We start from the raw sequence: 11,128 nt of genomic DNA, 5'->3' as shown, positions 1-11,128 counted from the left end.
AGGGTGTTGCAATTGCACAAAACTAAATAATTCTAGAACCTTTTGTACATATTTCCCTATTAATAAATATGCATGTATTAGAAATTTAGAAAATTACGAATTTGTAAGTCTACAATTAGTGGCGAATGCAGAAAAATGTTATTTTGGACGCGGGCGCCCGCGAGAGTGGGGAGGGATTCATTAAGAATAGCGCACGCAGAGTTGAGTATGCAAATTGGCATTTCATCTAGCCTTAGTAAGTCTGATGTCATTTGCAAAGTCATATTGTACGCCCATCGATAGATGCCAACAATTTTCGAGTGAGCATGTCGACTAATGTTAACAGCTTCTGAGAGAGTATGCTGACAGATGCCAACATATGTTGAGTGAGTCTATCGACAAATGCTCATAGAAATGCATACAAAGACATGAGGCTAGCAGCTACCATGAACAGTGCCCATAAAGGCAATTCGTCGATCAGTTGGAGGACAACTTTTAATGCCATCTTAGATTTTTTAAAGAGCTACACCCAACTCTTCCACAGAGGATTTTTAAGCTTGGGAGGATCAGGTAACCCACCTTACGCCAAGGTGAATTTACCCCTGACTAGTCTAATACCATAACATAACATATGTATCTATAATAAGATATTTACCCTAAATGTATAGACCAATGTATACATATATGTCCCACCTATTCTTGGAAAGCCTTGCCCTCGAAGGACTCATATGCGTAAACCCTACCTAGTTTTAGCATCTTAATTATTTTGAAAATGAGAAATGCTAAGGATATTTTTTTAAAGTGGAACTCTTTATGGACTCTCTATCATCTTATAGTTTAATGTTAATTCTCGTGTGAACATTATAATACATTGTGCAAAAAACATGAGGTTGAAGAAAGTCCTTGGAGAGTTCCATTTTTAAAAAAGTCTTCCTTAGCATTTCTCTTTCAAAATATAGGAAAGGTATAAGGAAGAACTATCCTTTCCTGACCTGCAGGTAGCAATTAAAAACGAAAGATATGTAGGTAGGTATTAGAAACACAAATTAACTTTCCAGTCATATATATACAATTAATAGCAGCTTAAATAATCGGCCTATGATAATTATTCCTTACGCCTAATTAAGTTCCAATTATTCCTTAGCCCATAGTTTGATTTGACACTAATACGTCGTGCTACAGCTAGGTCACCAGCCAATTTGGCTACATATCAAACTAGCCACTTGTTTATGAAAACTGTTAACAGATGATCAAGTGCCTAAACCCAATTAACTAGCTACAAATAGTAGAGAACCAGACCATTGCAAATTGGCAATATTTTAAAAGGAATTCCAAATCAAGCAATTGAGCATCGGTATACAGTTAATGAAGTTTTTTTTTAAGTATAATCACTAATTAAGTTTTATCAAGACGAAAAAAAAAAAAAAAAAAGCCCAAGGATGACAAATAACCACACAGCTGTCACCAGATATTCCTGGTGATTTTCCCCTATCTACGCCATTTTTTTTTAACTCTCTAATGCATTAGATTTTTTTTCTCATACAAAATTAAAATATTCGAACGAAAAAGATCGAACACACAATCTCAAGTGTATAATGAGCGACCAATACTTGTAATCACCTAAAACGTTTTCCATCCTACGCGGCCATCTTCAATTATCCTTACCTAGCTCTAGTGTGATGTCTCGTCTTCACTCTTCCGCATATGCATTCAGTATTAGATGCTTTCAACAAAAACCGTATATATGCAAGTAGTGATTCATCGCTTAATTTAGAGACTTAACCATGTGTTATAATGCACCATACACATCTACATATACATATTAAGGTTTTTTTTTTTTTTTTACTTGAAAAATGGGATCAATTGGTGACAAAGTTATGGCAGTCCACTCAGTGATGAAGCCAGGAATTGTTGGGTGGAGGGGCAAAATTTAAAAGCATAAAAGGTTAAAAAAGTACTGTAGACAACCAAATCCTTTAAAATAGTATACAATATTAATATTGTTCATAATCTATCAATACAAATAAGTTCCAGTTATTATCGGCGAAGTTTCATGTTATCAAAAAGAGGTATAGTACCTACGTAAAAAATTTGAGGTCACCATAAATCCGAGGTCTTGAAGATCAAACATGGTATAGTACCCATGTGAATATCACAATGATTAGTCTTTAATTATGTATCTTTAGGCATGACACCACAACCATCTTGTAATGCATCGTTAGCTTCCACTGAATTTCTTCATCAAAAACATTTCACCAGAATTTCACTTTCAATTGACACTCTAACCCCTAATATAGAAAACATATTTTGAATGATTCATAGCACAAAAGTTAATATTTATACAATGTATATGGTTAATGTACAAGTAAGAATCTCATCCTATATAGGTACAATCATATCGAGTAACAATATTAATTCTCATCCTTTGGAGTTACAGTTGCTTTTGACAAGATTCCTTCTCCAACCCCTAAGTCTTCCACCCATATTTTATAGGACAGTCAATTTTCATCGAAAACCTCTGCCACTTAGCATATAAAATTTAAAAAAGAAACATAAAATTTCATATTTTCTCCTGGTTTAAATAAAAATGATGGCTTGTAAAATTCTATTTGATTTTATGTTAATTTTTTTTATATTTATTTTCTTATAGTTTTCTTTTTAGGTGAGGTCAGAAGAAAAAATTGATCATCCTCGTTCAAAACACAAATCATCTTTGTGGGAATCCTAGGGAAACTCACATCATCATGGCCGTTCATCGTACATTGTGCGGTCAGTTTTCATTAGATATTATTTGTGTTTAATTTTAAATAAATAAATTCAAAATTATTTTTGACCGCACAATGTATGATAAATGGCTAGATGTGAGGATCCCTAGGATCCCCACAATCCAAATAGGATCCAAATCCACACTCTCCCACAAACTGTACCGTTTTGTTTATTTTTTATTTTTTAACAAATCCCATGTCCAATCGACGTCGTTTGACCTGGGTATTTTAAGAAAAAAATTAAAATGCATATTTCGTAAAACCATAACCAAACTAGCAGCAGAGCCGCAGTGCACGACCAGAACCAAAACCATCCCAGATTCCGGCAGGTTCAAAAGATCAGAGGGGTGGTATCATCACTCTCAATGGCGATTTCTTACAAGTGGAGGGGCGGGTGTCCCTCCTTACCCTTCTGTAGCTTCGCCACTGAGTCAACCCTTTTAGGATCGTAAGACTCATAGAGACATTTCAGCATTCCTCTACCCATTATCATGTCAATATATATAAACGTTTAAAATTAGATTAGTTTTTCAAATTCTCAATGATGATTTTTGAAAAGTAGCAAAAATATAATATCCAACAAAGATTTCACTAGAGACAATATGTACTTGTCAAAGAAAACAATGTTATCATGTGTAACTCTGATAAGCGAGAACGTTCCGTACGTACATATATTTAGGGCGCTCATGCTTTTCTATACTATATACTCTTTTTTTCTTTTTCCTATATGTATAAGAGGAGCAAAATATCGATAAGAGCAATCTGTTTATTATAAGAAAAACTAATAAAAATGGCTTGAAGAGAAAACTAATGAAAACGGCTTGAAAATTTTGAGTTTTAACGATAAGGACAAAATAAAGGGTAAGATGAATAGTACCATGATTCATTTTTTAGTGCAAAAATGTAATTTTTTTTGGTTAAAATAAATAGTACTGTAAGCTTTTCGTTAAAGTTTCCTTTATTATATTGGCTAAGAGAAGCGTGACGAAGGGATTACCACAAAATATTTCACAATGAGAAAATGAAAAACAAATACATCAAATCCAGATATTGTCATAGTTTTTTATTATCTTCAAATAGAAGCTAGGGAAGGCATCACATGAAAAGCATATAATAGAATTGCATAGAATTCTTGTATTTTTTTTTTAATTTTTTTTATCTCTTACTAGTTGTCTAGCATAAGAAATAAAGAAAATAAAAACTATAAGCTAATTCAAAAAGAAATACGGTCACCAAATTAACTTGAGGCTGTGAAGAAAAATGTTGCGTCAGAAAATTAAGGGTTCTTTGTTAGGGCTTCTAAGCAATTACACAACCTTTTACATTGCCAAATGATTTTAGGGTAAAATTTTAGCTTTCTTTAAGCAAATTAATTTACACGTGAAGCTCAACGACCACACCTTCATGACACCCAATTAAATCGTCACACGTGAGGAGGTAAGGATGTGAAAACACTGTCCCACATCAGAAGTTAAGAAACCTCACAACTGCTTATAAAGATTTTAGACACTCTAGTCATTGTCAATTAATTTTAGAGTGGAACCTCAACACTTCCTTCAATTAATTGATTCTTAGTTGCTAGCTAGCCTTGAAGTTAATGGCACATGAGGGAAACCGATATGATCGATGCATCGAGATATATGACAAGGAAAATCAAATAAAATCCCAATGCTAGAATCCACTTTCAAGCCCAAGAGTCCACTAGAAAGATAGAGAGAACACTCATGCTTGTATTGAATAATAGTTGAAAGATCACAATTCCAACACATATGAAGTGTATTTGTACGTCCAAAACATAAAACCAAACCCTAGAAAGAGTTAAAGTTCAAATAGCAAATAAAATAAACGGTTAACAAAGTATTAAAAGTATCATAAAATTTTAAATGCTATTTGGGATTGTTAACGAAGTAATCTGGTCAAAATTGTCTCTATGCATCGCTGGTGAGTATTGTTCCTTGCGTCAATATTCTCTTTGAAACGACGTATTATACGTCTAATTTTGAAGCTGACATCTAAACATGTAGCCCTCCGACCTTTTTACCAGTTTCGCGCTTCCAAGTTGTCCTTCAATCTTCTCAGCCATTTGCTCTACATCACAATCACTTTATTTAAACTCTAGATTAATAAGCCAGCTAGAAGTTGCTTCCTTTGCAATATTCTTAATTATAACTGGTGTCACAATTTTTAGCAAGTAAATTAAATAATCAAGCTTAGTTTAAGGGGGAACAATATGACAAGAACCCGGGTTGGGCGTCTAAAACAAGTGGGTGTGGGGTTGCATTTTGGGGATGCCAAAATTGCAAGTTGGATGCAAAATGGGGAGGGAGAGAACTTGTCCTCAAACAACTTAAGTCAAATGAATCATATTATCATAGACATATTTAATTGCTATAAATTAAGGTAGAGTTCCTTTCGATAAATACAAACGTCACTGTTCAGGAGGGGGATTACGATAGCCGCATCTTAAACATCAACTTATAAGATAAATCATGCATGCTCATCGAAACCATGATCAGGAGTAATAATTTAATTACATTAATCTATAGTTAATATAAGCCACGATACATAGATGTCCTCTCGATCATGGAATTATTAGAGAATGCATGGTTACTCATATTTAAGAGAGATTTTTCAGTGTGCAAGGAATACGGCATAATACATCAAGTGTAATTATAAAATTAGTTGAAAACTTGAAAAAGAAAAAGATGTCAAATGTAAAACATCAAAATGATTTTTTATAGCTCATGTGGTAATTTTACATTTTGGACAATTTTTTGCTCCACCTAATGTGTTAAATAAATATGTCATTCTATAATTTTTACATCGCTTTGTTGGGTCTAATTATTAAGACAACCAAACAAATACTTGGAACACACAACACTTAATATGAAGAGTAATGTTATTCACATAATCCTTTTTACCTTTCACACACCCTTATTAATTTTTGTTCATTGGTCTTCTTCAATTCATTCGACTTGATGGCTAGAAATTGAGTGGAATGTGTGAAACATAAAAACAGGTATGTTGATAGCACCACCCTGTTATGCATTGCAACACACCTAATAAAAAATCATTGAATCAATTTGTCAACAGCTGTCAAATTTGACGCCAGAAGGTTTTGCCTTCAATTGACTCAGCTCTATGTAAGAAACTAAAGATTCGGTTGGAGAGAATTTATTGCTATTTTTAACTTTAATATGTTTATGTGGTAGTTTTAACATCTTCTCTTGAAATGCTCTTAGATATGATATTATTAAGAGAGCGTCTATTAATGTGTTAATCTAAACTTATTCAAGAGTGGATGACCATAAGATATTAATCACCCCTGACTAAAAAAACGAAGAAAAATATTCAAATTACATTTTGCATCCTATAACTATTCATTTATTATAGTTCTAGTGTGGTCCCTTTTTTTTGCTCCAAGTGGCCGGGAGATTAACCAATCCACATGACAGACATGTAAATGTTGAGTAAATATTCAATATAGATGCACAATTTAATATAGCATGATCTCAATGTTTCAAATATTGAGCCAAATTTCCGTTTAGATTTCGTAAAACTGTTATTGGTGAGTGAGCTCCATTAACTAAAGATGCTATATGGTCGATTGATGTGTTTAATATTGCACGTGTTAATTACCCAAGACACGTAATTCGATCTATACATTTCTTATTTGTTTATGTTTTTGGTTTCACATTTTAAGTGTAGAGTTTGCATGCCAGCTTAGAGCTAGGGATCCTTTGATGAGGTCGAGAGTCAGAAATGAAGAACAAAATATCGGAATTTAGGGCATGCAAAATGAAGAAAAAGATGGAGGCCGATGTAGACATGAAAGGACACAGGGCCTCACATTTTAATTATGTATGAAGTAAAATATCAACGTCCAGGCAGTTTTTGAGTAGGTGATGTTCATCAAGCCCCTTTGAGGAATTGGCTATTCAACAACCCTTCGTCTTTTCGACAGATAGGAAAAAAAAAAAAAAAAACCCTCTAACTCTTAAAATTTAGCACAATCATTGGATGGTAGGGATCAACATATCATGATCGACTATAATTCTTTAATATTTGAAGTACACCATCTCCAAATGAGATGTCAAAAATGCCATATAGACATATAACGCTAACAAATTAATGACGTACCATTTACTTTAATCGAGATGTTAAAGATGACATGGAAAAGAAGGCTAAGCTAACATGACAAAGATATGTAAAATTTGAAGCTGCCTTCAAATTTAATTTTTGCTATTTTCAAAGGTATTCTACTTGCCTTACGTTAAATGCTAGCTTATTTAAGTATTATTTTATTATTTTTATTTAAAAAATACATAAATGAAGCAATAAATTTTGGCATACCGGGTGGAAGAAAAATACTGATAATATGTCAAATTGTCAAGTTAGCCATCAAATTTAAAATTGATGTTTTGAATTTGACGTTTCCTTTGAAGATGCTCTAAAGAGAATAAAATTGGCCATTTCTGAATCTAATATGTTTTAATTCCTTTCACTCAAATTTTCAGAAAAACAAATATATATTATGATTAGAGAATTGCAATATATACACCCGAGTTCCTGATTTCGAACTCTCCTCCTTTAATATCGCTTGGATGAAAAAGAAGTCAATAATCGTGTTATATTATTGGTTTCATCTTTTAGATTGGAGCACACAGGGCAGTGAAATGAGGATACTTGAGGGAGAATGGAATAGATAGAGACTATTACAAAATAATAATTGGCATCACATGACTGATTGCTTATGCATGGGGCAGTTAGACATTGCTGCACCTAATGCCTCCACTGTGTTGTTTGCACTAAGAAATGGTCCATACAAAATAAATGAAACCAATTTTAACTATTCTAATTCTTGTGGACCGGCAAATGACATAATTAACTCATAATATTTAGTTATTTACCGCAGTTTAGTTATTTACCATTGTTGTTCGAGTTAGATTTGCTCTTGCGGGCTTGTGTCTTTTGACACTGTCTTATGGTGAAGTTAGAAGGGTGTGTAGTTCGATGCAACTGATAATTTTGTTGGTGGTTTTGTGCACAATCTTTATTAGCATTAACTACTTGCATCTTTTGTATTTCCTATTCAAAATGTTTGGTATCACTAGTTTTGTGACAAATTATAAAGTGATTAGGTTGTTTTGGCTTTGGACTAGTGTTGGTTGCATTTCCTTGTTGCTTCTTGTGCTTATCACACATTATGTATCAATATGATAGGCTATTTTTTTTATTTTTTAAAGATCAGCTGGTGGCTTCACCACGACATACAACATTTATTAGATTGACTAAGTTGGCCTTAATATTTTTCTCTTTAGTCTTTTTAATTTGAGAACTTTTTTATTTAATTCAGGGTTCTCTCTTTAAAATTTATACTTTTTCTTAATACTCTAACAATATTGTCATGGTTCATCTAAAAAATCATCCTCAACTCTTCCTTCTCATTTATAACAACCATGTAACACAATGTCAGACCGTATAACTATTGACCAATATTGACTAAAGGGTAGTATTGTCTAAAGATTAGTTGTGTTGATATGGCAAAACAGTTAGTAAGGTTGTTAGCTAGCTGATGTGGTAGTTAGTTAGAATTGTTCCAGCTATTAGTTAGAGTTGTTGATGCTAATAGCTTAGAGCGCAGGGCAACTATTGAGCTATATAAGTCTGTAAACTATCATTGTAATTCACTTGGTGAAATATAATGAAATTCATAGCCTTCTTTCTCTCTCTACAACTGCATTCCTTTCTTTCATTTTTCTGCAATTCATGAGTTCTTACAGTATTGTTATCATGGTATCACTCACATGTCGATCCTTAGTGCCTATTTTGCTGTGCAATTTCTCTTAATCAATCGAAGTTCTTTGCTGATTAAAGGTTTTTTGGGTTATTTCTATTCAAGGTTCAAGATTGCAGTGTATATCAGGTTCTTCATTTCTGATTTTACTCTGCACACCAATTGTTTGTTTTTATGCTTCAGTGAGAAAATGACTTTTGTTCAAGATTGAAAGGCCGATAGCCATTTTATGAAAATTGCAAGGCCAATAGCCAACTTGTTAAAGTTTTGAAGATTGTTACTTTTCACTCAGGTCAATAGCCAAATAGTGGTTTATTGAGAAATTTGTGATTTTGTCCCTGATATTCGAGAACAAAGTTTTCTGTGAAGAAAGAAGAATTGTTTGATCAAGATTCTTGTAATTGTGTTCAAATTGCCTAATTTACTATAAAGATTGAAGGGTTACTTGGTATGCTCACAGTAAAGTTACAAGATGACAATTTTATCAAGTGGACTTTTCAGTTTCAAGCAGTTCTTAGAGGCTACGATCTTTTTGATTACTTCACTGGAGAAGTTCCATGCCCTCTAAGATTCGTGATCAATACAAAGACGAGTTACAAAAGAGGTCACTTCAGCTTACAAAGATTGGGTAAAGAAAGATTTGGCTTTGCTTAGTTTACTTATAGCTACATTGTCTAATGGTGCTATGTAGCATATTATTGGTTACAAGACTTCACATAAGGCTTAGACCTGTCTACAAGAAAGATTTGCATTTGTTTCCATGGTGAAAATCAATCAATTGAAGAGTCAATTTCACACAGTTCAGAAAGGTGGGGAATCAATGGATAAATTTCTTCTAAAAATCAAGGCTGTTAAAGATTAACTTGTGTCTGCTGGAGAAATTTTTTTATTGAGAATGACTTTCTTATAGTTGTTTTGTCTGGATTACCATGACTTTCTTATAGTTGTTTTGTCTGGATTACCACCTGAGTTTGAGATGATCAAAACTGTAATACTTGTTAGGGATTCAACTATATTATATAAAAGATCTGAGGGCTCAACTTCTTGGAGCAGAAGCAAGTATTGAGTAAAGATTCATGTCAAACTACGTGTTCCTCTTGTATTAACGGGAAAATGTGTGGGCAAGTATTTCCTGTTAAACATGATAGGGCTAGTTTTCTGTTTAAGAAAGTCAACTCTAATGTATATGGACCATCTCCAACACAATCTGTAAAAGGGTATAAATACTACATAACATTTGTAGATGAGTTTTCAAGATTCGTGTGGATATTTCCTATGATAAATAAATCAAATGATTTTCCAATCTTTGTGAAGCTCATTGCAATTTGTGAAGTTCACTGCATTTGTGCCTAATAGCCTTTAAGAACTGACTAAAACTGAAAACTCCACTTAACAAAATTGTCTTGTTGTAGCTTTACTGTAAGCATACCAAGTAACCCTTCAATATTTATAATAGATTTTGCCACTTGAACACAATTACAAGTAATGTTGATCAAACAATTCTTCTTTCTTCTCAAAAAACTTTGTTCTTGAATATCACAAATTTCTCAATAAACCACTCTTTGGCTATCGGCCTTTTTCGAGTGAAAAGTAACAATCTTCAAAATTTTAACAAGTTGGTTGTTGGCCTTGCAATCTTTCATAAAATGGCTATCGGCCTTTCAATCTTGAACAAAAGTACAAACATTTTCTTATTGAAGCATAAAAACAAACAATTGGTATGCACAGTAAAATAAAAAATGAAGAGCCTGATATACACTGCAATCTTGAACCTCGAACAGAAATAACCCCAAAAACCTTTAATCGGAAAAGAACTTCGATTGATAAAGAGATATTGCACAGTGGATCGACGAGAAAATCATTATCTCAACATAGGATCTAGCATACACTATTGAAACTATGAATCCTTACAATGCTCTATCTCAACATAGTCAATCTGAGACCATACACTGTGAATAAACTTCAAGCTAGATCTTCAAAATGTGTTTTCCTTGGACATGCTTTGGGGCATAAAGGAGCCATATGTTATGATTTGCAGAGTAAAAGATTGGTTCTATCAAGACATGTAATTCACAATGAAGATGAATTTCCATATAGAAATGCACTAGTTCAAGATTCTAATGTCTCTATACAGTCACAGAATGCAAGAATTAATACTGTTGTGATTCAAATGGCAGTTCCTGCAATTCATGATCAAGTACCAACATCAAAGTGTGTTTCAATTCAGGAATTACAAACAAAATCCTTGTTAGGGAATTCTTCTCAGCAGCAATATTCAAATATGCAACAAGGGTTTGATATTGGGGATCTGTCACTTTCTAGTTCACCTCTCAGTGCTTCAAATATGCAGCAATTATCTTCATAGTCAACGTCTCATCACCATCACTGTACTCCTACAACAAACAAATCACCTTTAATGCATGTCCATCACAATTCTCAACTAGAGGTAATTCTTCCCTTCTCATCTCAGTTGAATGTAAATTCTGAAAATCATGTATCAATAATAGATTCACTTCCTCATCATTCCATGGTTACAAGATTGAAAAATGGAACTATTGAGAGGCAAAATTATGTTGCATATCTAGCA

The sequence above is a fragment of the Pyrus communis genome, chromosome 6, assembly GCF_041283825.1.
Source record: "Pyrus communis isolate YQ-2024b chromosome 6, ASM4128382v1, whole genome shotgun sequence".
Lineage (NCBI taxonomy): Eukaryota > Viridiplantae > Streptophyta > Magnoliopsida > Rosales > Rosaceae > Pyrus > Pyrus communis.
This window is presented reverse-complemented; position numbering follows the sequence as displayed.